General features: G+C 35.9%; 1 long non-coding RNA gene across 1 annotated transcript; it reads right to left on the minus strand.

Annotated features, from left to right (window-relative positions):
- Nucleotides 1–789: 789 nt before the first annotated feature.
- LOC127529135 (uncharacterized) lies at nt 790–14,306 on the minus strand. The gene is made up of 3 exons (XR_007935813.1): nt 14,148–14,306; nt 13,099–13,204; nt 790–2,293 (listed from the first exon to the last, which is right to left on the minus strand). It is a non-coding gene; the product is annotated as an uncharacterized LOC127529135 (long non-coding RNA).
- Nucleotides 14,307–14,891: the final 585 nt, after the last annotated feature.

The following is a 14,891-nucleotide window of genomic DNA, read 5'->3' on the forward strand; positions in this document are numbered from 1 at the left end:
CTCACATTAGCACAGTTTCAAAAGAAGGTTGGGAAATTTATTTTGGATCTGTTTTAATTCTTGACATGGGACTTGGTGTTAAACAAGTTTCTTTTTTTCCATTGGTAATACAAATTCACTCACTTACCAGTTCACATTATTTCTGCAAAAATAAGAATGTCTCCTGACTGAAATAAAGGGTACTAAAAATACTGGCATTATGATACCTCTTTGCAGTAATTCTGATCTATAAGTATGTTACATGCAACATTCAAGCTAGTGTTAACAGACATGATGCCCCTATATGTGGCCACCTCACGTCACTTTAGCAATCTCCACACCTGATCAGTAATCCAGTGATATGTCTAAGTAGAAAACGATACACGTACTCATGGGGTCCTCCTATCAGCATGAATGAGTCAGAAATGTGATGTGTATTCCTTAGACCATTACAACTACACCTTTTTGATTCTTAATGACAGGAGTAGAATTTGGTTGAGCATTTCACAGCTACACCCCATTAGTGACATTCTAATGCATTAGTTGCATTCTAATAAGAATTATAAAATCACACCTTAGTTGACAGACTGTAGTTAGCATGTTGCATTGCACAAGCTACGATAGACTCTATCAGTCCTTTTCATAAATTGCCTGTTTCCAACAACAGAAACACATTTGAATATGTGAACTATGGTGATCTATTATAGATGAAGACTTCACATTATTGTTCATAAAAACATCAGCAGAACTGTTAGTCTTCATACATGGCACATACAATACAATACAATTTATTTTTTGTATAGCCCAAAATCACACAAGAAGTGCTGCAATTAGCTTTAACAGGTCTTGCCTTTTGACAGCCCCCCAGGCTTGACTCACAAAAACACCCTTGTAGAGAAAAAAATAGAAGAAACCTTGGGAAAGGCAGTTCAAAGAGAGACCCCTTTCCAGGTAGGTTGGGTGTGCAGTGGGTGTCAGAAAAATGGGTAAATACAATACAATACAATACACAGAACAGAACAAAAGTAATCCTCAATACAATATAAGAGTGCAATAGAAATATTGCAAGTATAGAGCAGAATCCAGTAGATGATATCACATAATAAGATTTAGATTTGCTTAGAGCCTTGGGGACCTCAGCCATCAAGCTGCCTCCCCCTACTGGCCATTCCACAGCTGAGACAACGCTGGGCCAGTCAATCCGATGAAAGGACCCCTCTACCAGATGATTCCTGCAATCCTCCATTAGGGATGACTTTACTTTAGGCAGGCAAAACAACTTGGCAGGTGGGCGGTGGCACCAAGTGCCACATTTGAGTACCGAGAAGTGAAACAGAATAGGTGAAGGTTAGTAACAAATTAAAACTATCATATTACTTATGTTTTAGTGCTAATGACTAACAACAGCTATGCAGTATGCACAGTTAATCAGCAGCTTTAGCCAGGATATGCTAAGTTGAAGTAGTCCTACTACTATACTGTGCTCAAAGCCACCTAAATATTTAACCTTGACCATTCCTTCAATAAATTTCACACATCCATGATCCCTTGGTTCCTGCTTACTTGTTTTAAACACTAGTGATGATTTTTCAGTCATACACATAGAAATTGTGGGTACTTCTACTAAGGTAACCACTCAAATCAAAAATATATTTTATTATAAATGCAAAGCAACTGATATTGTGCAAATCAATGGACATTTCAAAGGTGACACTAATAAGCAAAAACAATTGTAAATTCTAATAAATAGGAAGAAAACTCCATGATTTATAATGATCAAATCAGAAATCCAGCTGCCATATGAATCCAACCTTTTCATTCAGAAGGTTTTTTTTTATCCAAATATTTTTAAATCTTAAACTTGTTGTGCTAAAAACCAGACTTTAACTAATGGATGCATTGAAGGAGCTGAGAAAGGAACAGGGAGGCAGGAATGCCAACTAAAGTGACACAAAGTTGGCTTTCCTTGCTTTAGTATTATGAGGACCCAGGACACCCACAAGGCCATAGTATACTTGTGTGGGACTATCTTGCTTGAATATGTAGAAGGCAGGACATTAAAAAAAATGACACAGTTTTACAGTTGAAAAGGGTTTGCTGTATCCAGGAACCTTTTCTTTCTTTTTTTTCAAGAAATAGTATTCTTTTCTTCAAATACCATTTGCATCAACCAAATGTATTTTCTTTGGTGTTTTTTTTTTTGTTTGTTTGTTTTTCTTGTTGGTGTCTTCTGTCCCTAAGTCACTCAAGAAGGTGGCCTGGAGTCTGGTGATCTTTCCTATTTGTGCTTAGTCCTGCAGTTGCTGACCTTGAGCTGCGTGGAAAAAGGGAGTAAATTTATTTCATATCAAACTGATAGTGTAAAAAAGGTCAAATATTACTCAGAGGAGTACATGCAAATAATAATTTTGATCATACTGTCACTTTTTTCACTAAACAGCAGAGTTTATACTGTATCGGTAATTTCTCAATGTATAGGAACACTAGGTGGCATGAGAGAAAAAAAAATCATAAATGGCAATACCATAATCTCAATTCCTGGTTATACTTAAAATTATTTTGCAGGTCTTATTTTTACAATGTAATGTTAACATTTAAAGTTTATTTTTCTACCATAGTCTTTAAAATAAATTGTTAGAATCTTTTCTTAACAAAGAACACTTTGTAATTGTATTTATAGTTTTTGTGTTTTGTTTTATAAAGCTCATTTTTTCAGTTTGTATTCTTCCCCACTCAGTGTTTATGCATTGTAAACAGTAAGCTAATAAGATGTGAAAGGATTTATTTTAATCTCCTATGCTCTGAATCCTTCACATAGACTGCAGTAAAAGGTAGTGAGTGCATCTGTTTGACGAAAAAAAAAAAAAAACTCCCCTGCAGTATTTCCATAGTAACAGCTGCAGCCTTGCTCCAGCCAATCACAGATATTGTAGGCCATTTCATTCCTCAGTCAGCAGAGGGGAGAGTCAAATAACATTCCATGTGTCCCTACTCTCATTCCACCATAACAATCAGGCATGAGATTTCTAGTTCAAGCAAGCATTTTCTAAAACGTCACTTGCTCAGTTTATGTGACACGAACATGAGGGGGCTGGGCTGAGCTGATGCAGTTTGAACAGGCAGAGAGAAACATTGTCTTGTTTTTCCTGGCTTAATTAATAAATCCATCTCATTCATATTAGCATGGCTTCAAAATAAGGTTGGACATTTTGTAGTGGGAACTATTTAGAATTGTTGTCCATATACAGAAGGGCATATATCAAGTAGATAGCCATTTTTCCATATTACATAATGGTGGAATTCTTCACTGCCCTTTAAGTGTCTTGCATGCAGCATCCAGTCAGCGCTACTAGACATGATGCCCCTAAAATTCATATTCATGGCTGCTTCATTTTAGGAATATCATACCTGATCAGTGACCTAGTGACATGTCTAAGTACAAAACTAAAGAATTAACAGATTTTGAACCCTTACTATGCATTGTTATAGTCATATACTGTAAACATCTCTCTGACCATTAGCTTAAGCAGTCTACAGTTAAAAGGTGAATTAAGACAAAACCTAATTGACTTTAAAAAAGAAAGTGGTTTCTAGAGCAGCAAAATTAGGTAACAGTTTTGGCTATATGTGATGCTTTCAGAAAGGAAGCATCTCTCATAACCATATTAGGTTAGCACAAAATGGAAAAAACAATTACAATGTTTTATTTTGTTTTTGTTTACATCTGTGTTGCTGCCCATTGTACATTTATTCAAACCGACAATAAAAATGACAAAGTACACTTAATTTGGCTGCTTTCGTTTTATTATTAGGGCCTATTACCTTATTTGTATATAATCCACTATAAATTCAACATGTAACAGTGATGTAAAAAAACTAGAAAGACACTCAAAAATTACAGAAGGCATTAAAACAAGTTCTTACTAGTAGCTGAAATATTTTGGCAAAGGGAATATCGACATGCTCCTGCACAGCCTAAACCTTCTTAATGTTTGACATTCATTTCATTTCCTTTAACTCAGAGGCAGCAATATTTTTCCATCCAATTAATCTACCTTAGAAACTGTAAAAGGCAGTAAATTATGTCAAAGTAGACATACAGTAAAAAAAAACACCCATCTTGTATGTATGGGCTTGTTTACTTCATATAGTAACTGATCTTTATGAAGTAACCGACTTTTTTTTTGCATATTCCAAACACAGTCTACCTGTGAAACCTCTGCAAGGTCCAGGTATTGCCTCATGCTACCAGTAGTGACACTGACCATAGCCAAATGCAAAACTAGTGAAAAGGAACAGTCAGAAAGGATGAGGAGGGAAAATGTCAGTGGCCTCCAGCTGTTAAACCATTCCCATTTGGGGGCCATCTCATTGTTGCCCCTCTAGTGCACCTGTTGTTAATTTCATTAACACCAAAGCAGCTGAAATTGATTAACAACCCCCTCTGCTACTTAACTGACCAGATCAATAGCCCAGAAGTTTCATTGACTTGATCCTATACTCTGATTAAAAAGTGTTCCTTTAATTTTTTTTGAACAGTATATTTTCTAGGGAATGCACAGAGTTGCGTCCAATATCAAGAATATCCATAAAATCTATGGTCTGCCAGGCTACAGTGTCTGCTTCAACTCTGACTTCTCTGTGCCCCTGAATTCAGACAGAGAGAAACAGAGCCAGCACCGCTGTTCTTATTCACAGCAGGGCCTCACAGTAGAAGCTCTAAGACAATGAAGGAAATCCTTTAATTAGTTCAGCTGGTGAGGAACCACCCTTCTCTTCATATGCATAGTAAAAATAGATTAGAAGCTTTAGATACAATTTAGCAGGCTCTGCATGTATTGCATTTAAATGCAGATATGCTGCAATTTGACTTTTACACTGTAATATAGATGATACATACCTAAATGTGGATGTTTAACGTTTTTCAAAATATGAGCTATGATCTGAAACAAAGTAACATCACTGTTCCCCTCTAAAGCTTGTAGTAAACAGTGTTTATAGACCTTCTGCCCAGGTTATTTCACATGTGTGCCTGACAGGGTGCTGCATTTGCTTTAATAATTTGTTTATGCTCACTCCTTACAAAAATGAAATATATGTGAAATGTTTTTTAAATATATATCATTACCTATATGAATATATTTTACAATATATTAGAAAACACTTCAAGGATAAATATATTACAAAATCTTGCAGCATACTGACATAATGTGTAAATTATTGCTGTTTTTGTAAATTGCAATATATTTTGCAAAATCTAAAAGTTTCTTAACATATTTTAAAATACTACTAATAATATACCGTAAGATACATTTTAGAAATGTGAACTGCAAACAATATTGAATACAAAAATCAATGCTCAGATATTCAAAACATTATTTTAGATGAGGCCTCACAAGTGCATTGTATACAAAGAACATCCTCATTTAATTTGGACTGTGCACATCTGGCTATGTAACATATTAGCCCTTTTAAATGCTTCTTGGGCAGCATGGTGGCGCAGTGGTAGCGCTGCTGCCTCGCAGTAAGGAGACCCAGGTTCGCTTCCTGGGTCATCCCTGCGTGGAGTTTGCATGTTCTCCCCGTGGGTTTCCTCCGGGTGTTCCTTTCCTCCCACAGTCCAAAGACATGCAGGTTAGGTGCATTGGTGATCCTAAATTGTCCCTAGTGTGTACTTGGTGTGTGAGTGTGTGTGTCCTGCGGTGGGCTGGCACCCTGCCCAGGATTTGTTCCTGCTTTGCGCCCTGTGCTGGCTGGGATTGGCTCCAGCGGACCCCCATGACCCTGTGTTAGGATATAGCGTGTTGGAAAATGACTGACTAAATGCTTCTTGTACTTTCAAGTTGAGACCATACCCACATCTGTTTTCAAATCACACCTTTTACTTTGTACATGTAACACTTACATATATGTATGTATGTTTAATTAAATTGTTACATGTCTGTCCAGGATTAAATTGTGTCCAGATGCATCTGATTCCCTTGACTCTAGTGTAACAGGCATTGATTTATGGTTATGTGAAAACATATTCAGATTGTTGATTATATATTTATCTAGTTTTTTAAGTAACGTTAAAAAGCAGTAGCCTGAGTATTATTATGGGCAACACTTTTAACATTGTCTAATTTGGAAAAAAAACTTTGCTCATCATAACCTGTTACATTGCCAAAGTGAAGGCAGCACAATGATTAGCATACATGCATCAACTCTTACTGGACATGATATGTCCATTTTTTTAAAATTGTGCGCTTCACCAGCGCAATAAAAGACAGCACCAAACTCGGCACTGTCGTAGGGCTAAGCAGTGTGGAAATCCAGCCCCGAACACAGACAGGCATATACCGATGGTTATACAAAGCACACATTTATTAATAATAAAGTCCACAGCACACAGTGCCCTTGCACCAATCACCCACTTCTTCAAGTCTTCACCGCCTCCACTCCTCTCTGCCGTGCTCTATTCTCTTCCTCCTGACTGTAGCTGATGAATAGAGGGAGGCGGCCCCTTTTATGCCCACCCAGACATGCTCCAGGTGCCCCTTGATGAGCTTCCTGTGGCACTTCCTGGTGTGGCGGAAGTGCTGCATGAGCACCCAGAAGCATTCTGGGTGTCCCTGTTACTGCTTCCGCCAGCACCTCCGGGTGTTGCGGAAGTGCTGACGTCCAGGGCTTCAGGGTCTTCGGGGCACCCCCTGGGTGTGACCACGGGCCCTTATAGGGTAGAGGTTCCATGCTCAGTTCCCTTGGCCCCCACACAAACCAGGGCGGCTGCCCGCTCGTGGTCTGGGGGAGTTATAGTACCTTTCCCGGTCCTTCTCGGCGTCCTGGCTGGGCACAGCCCCCAGCCGCCCGCCACAGCAGACATAACATAACCTTTTACATGTTTGAACCAGTTTTGCCCCCTTTACACAGTGTACCTTAAATTCCCACCTTCTTTTGTTTGATCACAAGCCAGTAGAGTGGTACCTTATCAAGGGTTTTATGAGAATAAATCGCATGTTTCCCCCTTATCAAATGATTCTATTGCTTCCAGCCAGTAGTCTAGAATGTTAGTAAAACATGGTCTCCCTCATCTAAACTCAAGTTTTGCCGTGTGCTACTTGATCTTTTTCTAGTACTTGCTTTCATTCATTTTCTTGTGATGCATTTTAACTTACTGGCCTAATGGTACTTGGATTGGATCAAGTACTGTTTTAGATAATGGGGCAACATTCAATAGCTTCGATTTTTTACAAAGCTTCCAGTTATTAGGAATTTCCTCAATGTACAGCAATTTCTAAAAAATACACATACAGACCTACTACAGTTTATGTAATCACTATCTTCCTTGAGCACTCTAGGGTAAATGTTATCCATTCACGGTAATTTATTTCATTTCTGCCTTGGTAATCTCAGTAGCTGGCATCCTGTGCTCTGTGCTCTCATTCTTCACAAATCACTGTAGTGAACTTTAATATTCTATGAAGCTGCTGAAGTATTATAATCTTCTTCACTCATGAAAACCTCAGAAAATTTTGAATTTAGAACAATTATGATTTCTGTATTCTGCATATTTGAGTTCACTCTTACTATTCCTAATAAACTTTACCTCCTCCTTTATTTTTCTTTCTTAGTGAAATATTGAAAGAACTTCTTAGATCAACTTTTGCATTTTCTACAATATTATTCTCAAACTGGTCAATATCCTCATCAGACTTAAAACTAATTTTGCAGTTAATGGCCTGGTACATGTTATACCACTCCTTTTTCTTTTGCAAATTCTTACTTAGCTCCTTATATATCCACTATGAATTATTGTTTAATTTCCTAATTATTAAATCCTGAGAGAAGCTTCTACTTCTTTGTGTGTAATGAACTTTTAAATTGACTCCACTGTTTTTTGACCATGTCTTTGCTTAAAAGTTTGTCTCTGTTTTCCTATTTCAGACTTTGTTGTGTTTGTTTTAACATTTTCTTCACTAAAATTATATTTAACAGGTTGAGATTGAGCTTCAGTAAATTAAATTTAGCAATTTAAGCTTTTGCACCACCAAAACACTGTGAAACATATCATAGAATGATACAGTAAATAGTTTCTATTGGTTCAATTACCACTACTCCCTGAATTCTATCATAGTCATTTTTTAAACATATTTCTGTCCATTGGAATGGCACTTGGTTCTGCAAAAAACATCTCATTTTTAGACCGGTTTCTGCTGCAGAAAACTGTCGATGCCAGAACCTACCCAGATGAAGTCAAGCCCTTTGGAGTAAGTTAACATGTATAGTGAATTAACATAAGTTTTCCATAAGGTGAAATGTGCAAATATTAAGTTCATAACTGATATTGCATATGGTTGTATTGTAAAATCATATCACTGTCAATGAATACCAAAATGCCCCTTGAATTAAATCTGTTGCAGGTTATAAAGAAAAACAAACTTGCGTGTAATGATTTTCTTGTTTTAACAGACAGATATACCATAACGTGACGAGAGATGTTTGAAATTAAACACTAGCAAACAGTTTTTGTTGTGGCACTGATAGGATGCTGCTTCCCTCAGTAGAGAGAAAAGAGGCCAGAAGTTGCCCTTTAGGTGTGTCCATTTACAGGCCATTCATGGGGGTAGTGACTTTAATTCCAGAAGGTTGTTACTGACTCTAAAAGTGATTCTGATGTTTGGCCTGGAAGTAAATCTATAACAACAACATTTATTTCTAATGTATAGCAAGTTTTCATGCACAGAATGTAGCTCAAGTGCTTTACAAAATGTCAAAGAAACAGTTACAAGAAAATTAAAAGTTAAATTAGGCAAGGTTAATTATGACAAATAATAAAAATATGATCTTACATAACATAGATATACATAATTAGTAGAACAGTATGGTCCTTACATAGAATATCATATTCTGATGGTAAGGTCAGATGGTCAGGTGAACAGAAGAAATGCAAAAATCTAGAGTAAGATAAACACCACCTTATAATAGCAGATAAAAGAAGTTAAAGTGAAGAGACACCAGACAGAAAATTCATTTGTGGTGTAAGGATGGTAGGGAATTTGAAAAGTCATGCTACCTGATAGTCAGGAGAATGGGATTGTATAAGGCAGAACATTTTGTCCATCCATCCATCCATTTTCCAACCCGCTGAATCCGAACACAGGGTCACGGGGGTCTGCTGGAGCCAATCCCAGCCAACACAGGGCACAAGGCAGGAAACAATCCTGGGCAGGGTGCCAACCCACCGCAGGAACATTTTGTTTATTTTGCAATTTGTATTTTTTTTTTTTAAATTGTTTCATAATGTATGTGTTGTCCAGTGCTCCTTTCTTCTTTTTTACTTTGTTAAACTATATGTACAGTTTTCAAAAGCTTGGTCATTTTTTTTGTATAATTCTGGGTTTAAGGAACATGTGTTAGAAGTCAGATGTGTGGTTTTCCTTATATACCTTTAATTGTACCCAGACTTGCTCAAATTAAGCATGTACATGAGGAATAACCATATGGAGCTGAGTTTTGCCAGAATGAAGACATGCTTATTTATTTTCTTACATAAATAGATCCAGATTGAGAAGCAGTCAAGTTTACACTGTGTCTGCAGCTACATAACATCCATCCATTTGTCGATTTTAAAAAACATATTTAAAAATCTAATAATAATATTCCTAATTGTTATTATTATTATTTTTTAAATCTATCTAGACAGAACATTCATGCCAAGCAAAAAGATGTAATTAGGTCTATGTACATTAAATTCTACATATATATACATATATAAATCACATGAACCTGAATTCTACCCTGAATATACATGTTTTGAGCATATTTATTAATTGTATTCAAATCTACTAAAAAGGTAATTTGTCTTTCCTATTATTTTAAACTATACAGTTTTTATAAAGCCTTAGATACTTTAATAAACATTTAATGAGCAAAAATACTCAGAAAAACTTAATCTGAGGATTTTTTAATTCTGCAAATGATAAAGCGATTATAACTGGCTTCTATGGTGTCTTTTTGTAATATTTCAAGTTAAAAATGTTTAAAAGCACATTTTAATAAATAGATATCAAATATAAATGTTAAACTTTACAATTTTAAACAACTTACAGTCACAAACATTATGAGCAATTTTGATTTATGTTGTGCTTTAAAAAGTTTCAACTCCAGAATTCAAACCATTTAATCCTACCTTTCATCGATGAAGAAATAGTTTCATTTTAATGACTTTGAAAACCACAGCTCAGCACCATGGGTGAGAAAATGAACAAGCATATCTGTTTTTCAGTCATGAAATGTGCTTTAGAAAGAGACATCCACTTAAACATTGCTGCAGAGTGAGATCTGCCAGGAATTCAGTACATGAACTCAATGGAAGAGGCCAGCCTGTCAGATCCAGTTTCAATAATGCAAGCCAACTAGTAGCCTGCACTGTGTAGTGATCCCCAGAGCACTTATTAGGCAGAGTTTACATTTGCCCACTTTGGCAGGTTAGTTTGCTTCCAATAAAAATGTTGAAACATGGATATATAATACATTGGCTATTCTTTTTATTTAGTAAAACGTTAAGTTTTGCCAAAATAATCATATGGTTTTATGATATTAATTTCTATATATCAGACACTAGAGTATATGGATAATTAAGCAGGTACTATGTTTGCACAGTCTGGTATATGTAACATTATTAGGCAGAGGGTGGATGTGCATAGGTTCAGCAGAATAAAAGTGCTTTTGAATCTTATAGCACATGATATATACAGTATGAGTTAGATTATAGGAGGCTGGTGGAGGACCGTCTTGTGAGGCAGGGAGAATTACCTGCAGATCAAAATCAAAAAGGTAAAAGAGTTGGTGTTGGATACTTCCAGCATGTTAAGGAGAAACTAAGACCAGTCATCATACAAGTGGAGAAAGTGGTACCTCTATGAACTGCAAACTGGACTGGTCAGACATCAAAATGGCACTTTATAAGAAGCCCAGAGTGGACCACACTTCCTGAGGAGACTCTGGTCTTTTGATGCCTACAGCAAGCTACTGGTATTATTTTACCAATTCATTGTAGCTACTGTGTTGTTCTAAGCAATGGTCACCTGGGGGAAACAATTTTAGTTCAAGTAGTGCAAAACGTCTCAACAAACTTAATAATAAAGTCAGTGACATTACAGCACTTACCACTAGAATTACCAAAGCCTACGGAAAATCTCATAATCCAGGCTGCTTGCTGCTTGTGTTGATCGACACATTTACAAAACAGAAGACGCTGATGGAGAGATGCTAACGGATTTAAGGTGGGCTAGGATTACAAGTTTTATTGCAGGCTTTGGTAATTCTAGTGTTACCCTGGATATTCTAGAGCCTGTCATGGAAAAAAGAATGGTAGCGAAATTGCATATTGAAAATAATTCTACACATCCCCTCCAGGAGATGCTTTCCTGGAGTTCTTTTAGCCACAGACTCATTGCACCCTGGTGTATTAAGAAGTGTCTCTGGTGATATGTTCTGCCTATGGCCATTAGGCTCTTAAATGCTTCCTCCTGACCAAGGTTATTATAGTTTTGCCTTTTTATATTAGTTTTTATTTCTATATATTTTTTTTTTTTTTTTTTTTTTTTTTTTTTTTTTATATTTTTATTTTATTAATTTTCATTGTAATCATTCCATACAAACAGATCCATTTATAACCCAACAAATTTGAAAACAAATCAAACCCCATCCCTGAGAAGGAGAGCTTAGCTAAAGGAAAATTTCTTTAAGCTTTTTAATAAGGCAACATTAGACAAAAGAAGGGGAGAAGTAAATATCTATATAAATAAGAGATGGAGAAGGGAGTTAAATACAATAATAGTTAATTCTCTTATTCTAAAATAATATTGATTAAATCCTGCCAAGTTTTGAAAAAATTTTGTACAGATCCTCTAACTGAAAATTTGATTTTTTCCAATTTCAAATAATATAAAACATCAGTTTCCCACTGACTTATAAGAGGAGAATTAGGATTCTTCCAATTTAACAAAATAAGTCTGCGTGCCAAGAGTGTAGTGAATGCAATCACCGTTTGTTTGTCCTTCTCCAATTCAAGTCCATCTGGAAGGACACCAAACACAGCTGTTAGTGGGTTAGGAGGGATTGTGATACTAAGGCTGTCTGAGAGGCACTTAAAAATTTTTGTCCAAAATGATGTTAGTTTGGTGCAGGCTCAGAACATGTGACCCAGTGAGGCAGGAGCTTGGTTGCAGCGCTCGCAGGTTGGATCCTGGCCTGGAAACATTTTGGACAGTTTTAAGCGAGACAGATGAGCTCGATATATAATTTTTAGTTGAATAATTCTATGCTTTGCGCATATAGAACTCGAGTGAATTCTCTGCTTTGCTACCTTCCACTCCTTTTCTGATATATTGATTAAGAGATCTTCTTCCCAATGTCCTCTTGGATCTTTGAAAGGTAGGGACTCTAATAGGATTTTATATAATGCGGAAATGGTGTTTAATTCCTCGGCAATGAGCAGTATTTTTTCCAGCATTATTTCTATATTTTTTCTGACCTTACTTGGAAATTCAGTTTAGTTTTAGTTTTCCTTCGTCGTGTATTTTTAGTTTTAGTTTAGTTTTTATTTCACAAAGACATTTCTATTTTATTTTTATATATATTAGTTTCAGTTTTAGTTTTAGTAATTATGGCATGGAGCGCCTACGGAGTTAGTTTTGTGTCACAATCAGACAGAACTGTACACTTAACAGATTTGGATACGAGTTTAATGCTAGTGGAAGCTTACTACACTGCCTGGTTTACTATCTGGTTTTGTTTTTGTCTGATAAAAACAAGCATAATCAAACTAGACACTGAATATGAACAATTTTACACAATTTTATAATTTTTAAAATATTTTCTCATGAAAATCACAGGGGCTTAGGAAGAACAGGGCTCTTAGACTTGAATGAGTGTGCAGACCCCACCTAGCTGTATTGAGGGAAACAAAGAACAACAAGCATTAGTGTCAAGGTTAGGGACAGCGAGTCTTGAACAGACCACCATAAAGGACAGTAAACCGATAATGAGCAGAGTAAGAGCAGGTAATAGGAGTACGGACAGGCATAAAGCAACAGAGACAGCGTCTGAGATTAAGAACAACATATACATTACCTAAACCTGTTTATCCAGAGTAGGATTGCAGGAAATCTGGAGCCTACCGCAGCAGGTTTGGATTGAAGGCAGGATAAATCCCTGGTATGCAATATGTATGATATGGCTGATGTTAAGAACAAAAAGAATATGATATTTCAACTATCTATTTTGAGAGAGAAAAACATTGAAAAAAGGGAGACAAATATTTTAAAATATAATTCTGCTAATGGATTAGATTCACAATATCAGGTATTTTGAGTTGTGAATATGAACTAAAAAAGATAAATTAATAAATATGGAATAAATACAAAAACCCATTAGTATGTTTAGTTTTTCATCACTTGTCAGACTCTCTACCTTTGTTTGTATCGCTTCGTTGTTAAACAATGTTATTAAAGCAAAAGTAATTGGTCAGCAACAATATGCTGATCTTGTACGATGACCTAGTCAGTCTCTCGATCAGTGTCGTTTTATTATCAAAAACCGGGAGTGGACTCCCCTCAGCTTTCGTGTATGCTCAGATATGGGGATGGATATTTGAGGAGTAAACCGCAAGACAATGATTATTTTTTATATTATGTACATTAAGGAACCATCAACAACAAATCAAATTAATTATATATTGAACAATTATTATAAAAGTAAAGCTGAAAAAATCATACTCGTTTTTTTTTCATACAGCTGCAGAGTCTGTGTTCAGGTAAAGTACCACTTCCGGGTGATGGATTTGGCCCAAAAGTTAATACAGATCTATAATTGTGGTGTAACATCCACATGCCGAATTTCATCTATCTATCTAGTTGAGTTTTTGAGTTATTGTGTTTATACACACAGGCAGACACAGACATACATGCGTGCGCGTACACACACAATTCCAAAAAACAGTATTGTTGGACACTGGTTAGTCTATAACGTCAAGACTCATTAAAATATTGAAGTCGAATTTTTTCATGATTACTATACTTCGTATATGAGAAAGTAAAAACGATTTCTCCTGTGCAAAGTGGCAGGTGAATTGCTGTTAAAAAAAAGCAGACACCTGAGAAATAAACTGAAACATTACTCACTCGTGATTTTTCTGTCCACATGGTAAACGTTTTGTTGACCAGCACATTCTGATTTCAGCCATTTGAATTACATCTTGATGATACAACAAGCACAAAGAAAGGCGGCATGGAAATCGCTTTCTATTTCTCACGCTTTACGCACCCGCACTCAGCTTGCTCTGTCACCGCAAATGCTGTGTGAACAGCTGCCCTCAGTCACCAGCCGCCGTTCACTGGATGAATATATGCGGGCGGCACGTGGTGGATGACTTTCTGTTTTAGAGTTAAAACTTACAAGCGTTAAAGACTAACGGCAAGAATATTAATTCAAAAACGAAAACTAAAAATATTTTAGTAAATTATTATTTTATTTCAGTTAGTCTTTCCAGCTACTTTAATAGTTTTGTTTAGTTTTAGTTTTTCATTTTGGTTTTGTTAATTATTTTATTTCAGTTTACGAAAATGTTTTTTTAATAATAGTTTCAGTTTTGATTTTAGTTTTCGTTAACTATAATAACCTTGCTCCTGACCTCCCTTTCTTCACTTTAGTCTGAAGACATAGGAAAATATTCAAACTTGAATATACTGTACTATTTATATTCTAGCATAAAATTTATTGTATGTTTTTACTCTATTGTCTTATATTGAGTTAACATTTGTGTATTTTATTGTGTGTGTGTGTGTTTTTTGCTGCAGTATGCATTTGAATTTCCCCATGAGAATTAATAAAGTAAATCTAATCTAATCTATTCTAAACTAATCTAA

Source organism: Erpetoichthys calabaricus, chromosome 9 (assembly GCF_900747795.2).
Source record: "Erpetoichthys calabaricus chromosome 9, fErpCal1.3, whole genome shotgun sequence".
Lineage (NCBI taxonomy): Eukaryota > Metazoa > Chordata > Cladistia > Polypteriformes > Polypteridae > Erpetoichthys > Erpetoichthys calabaricus.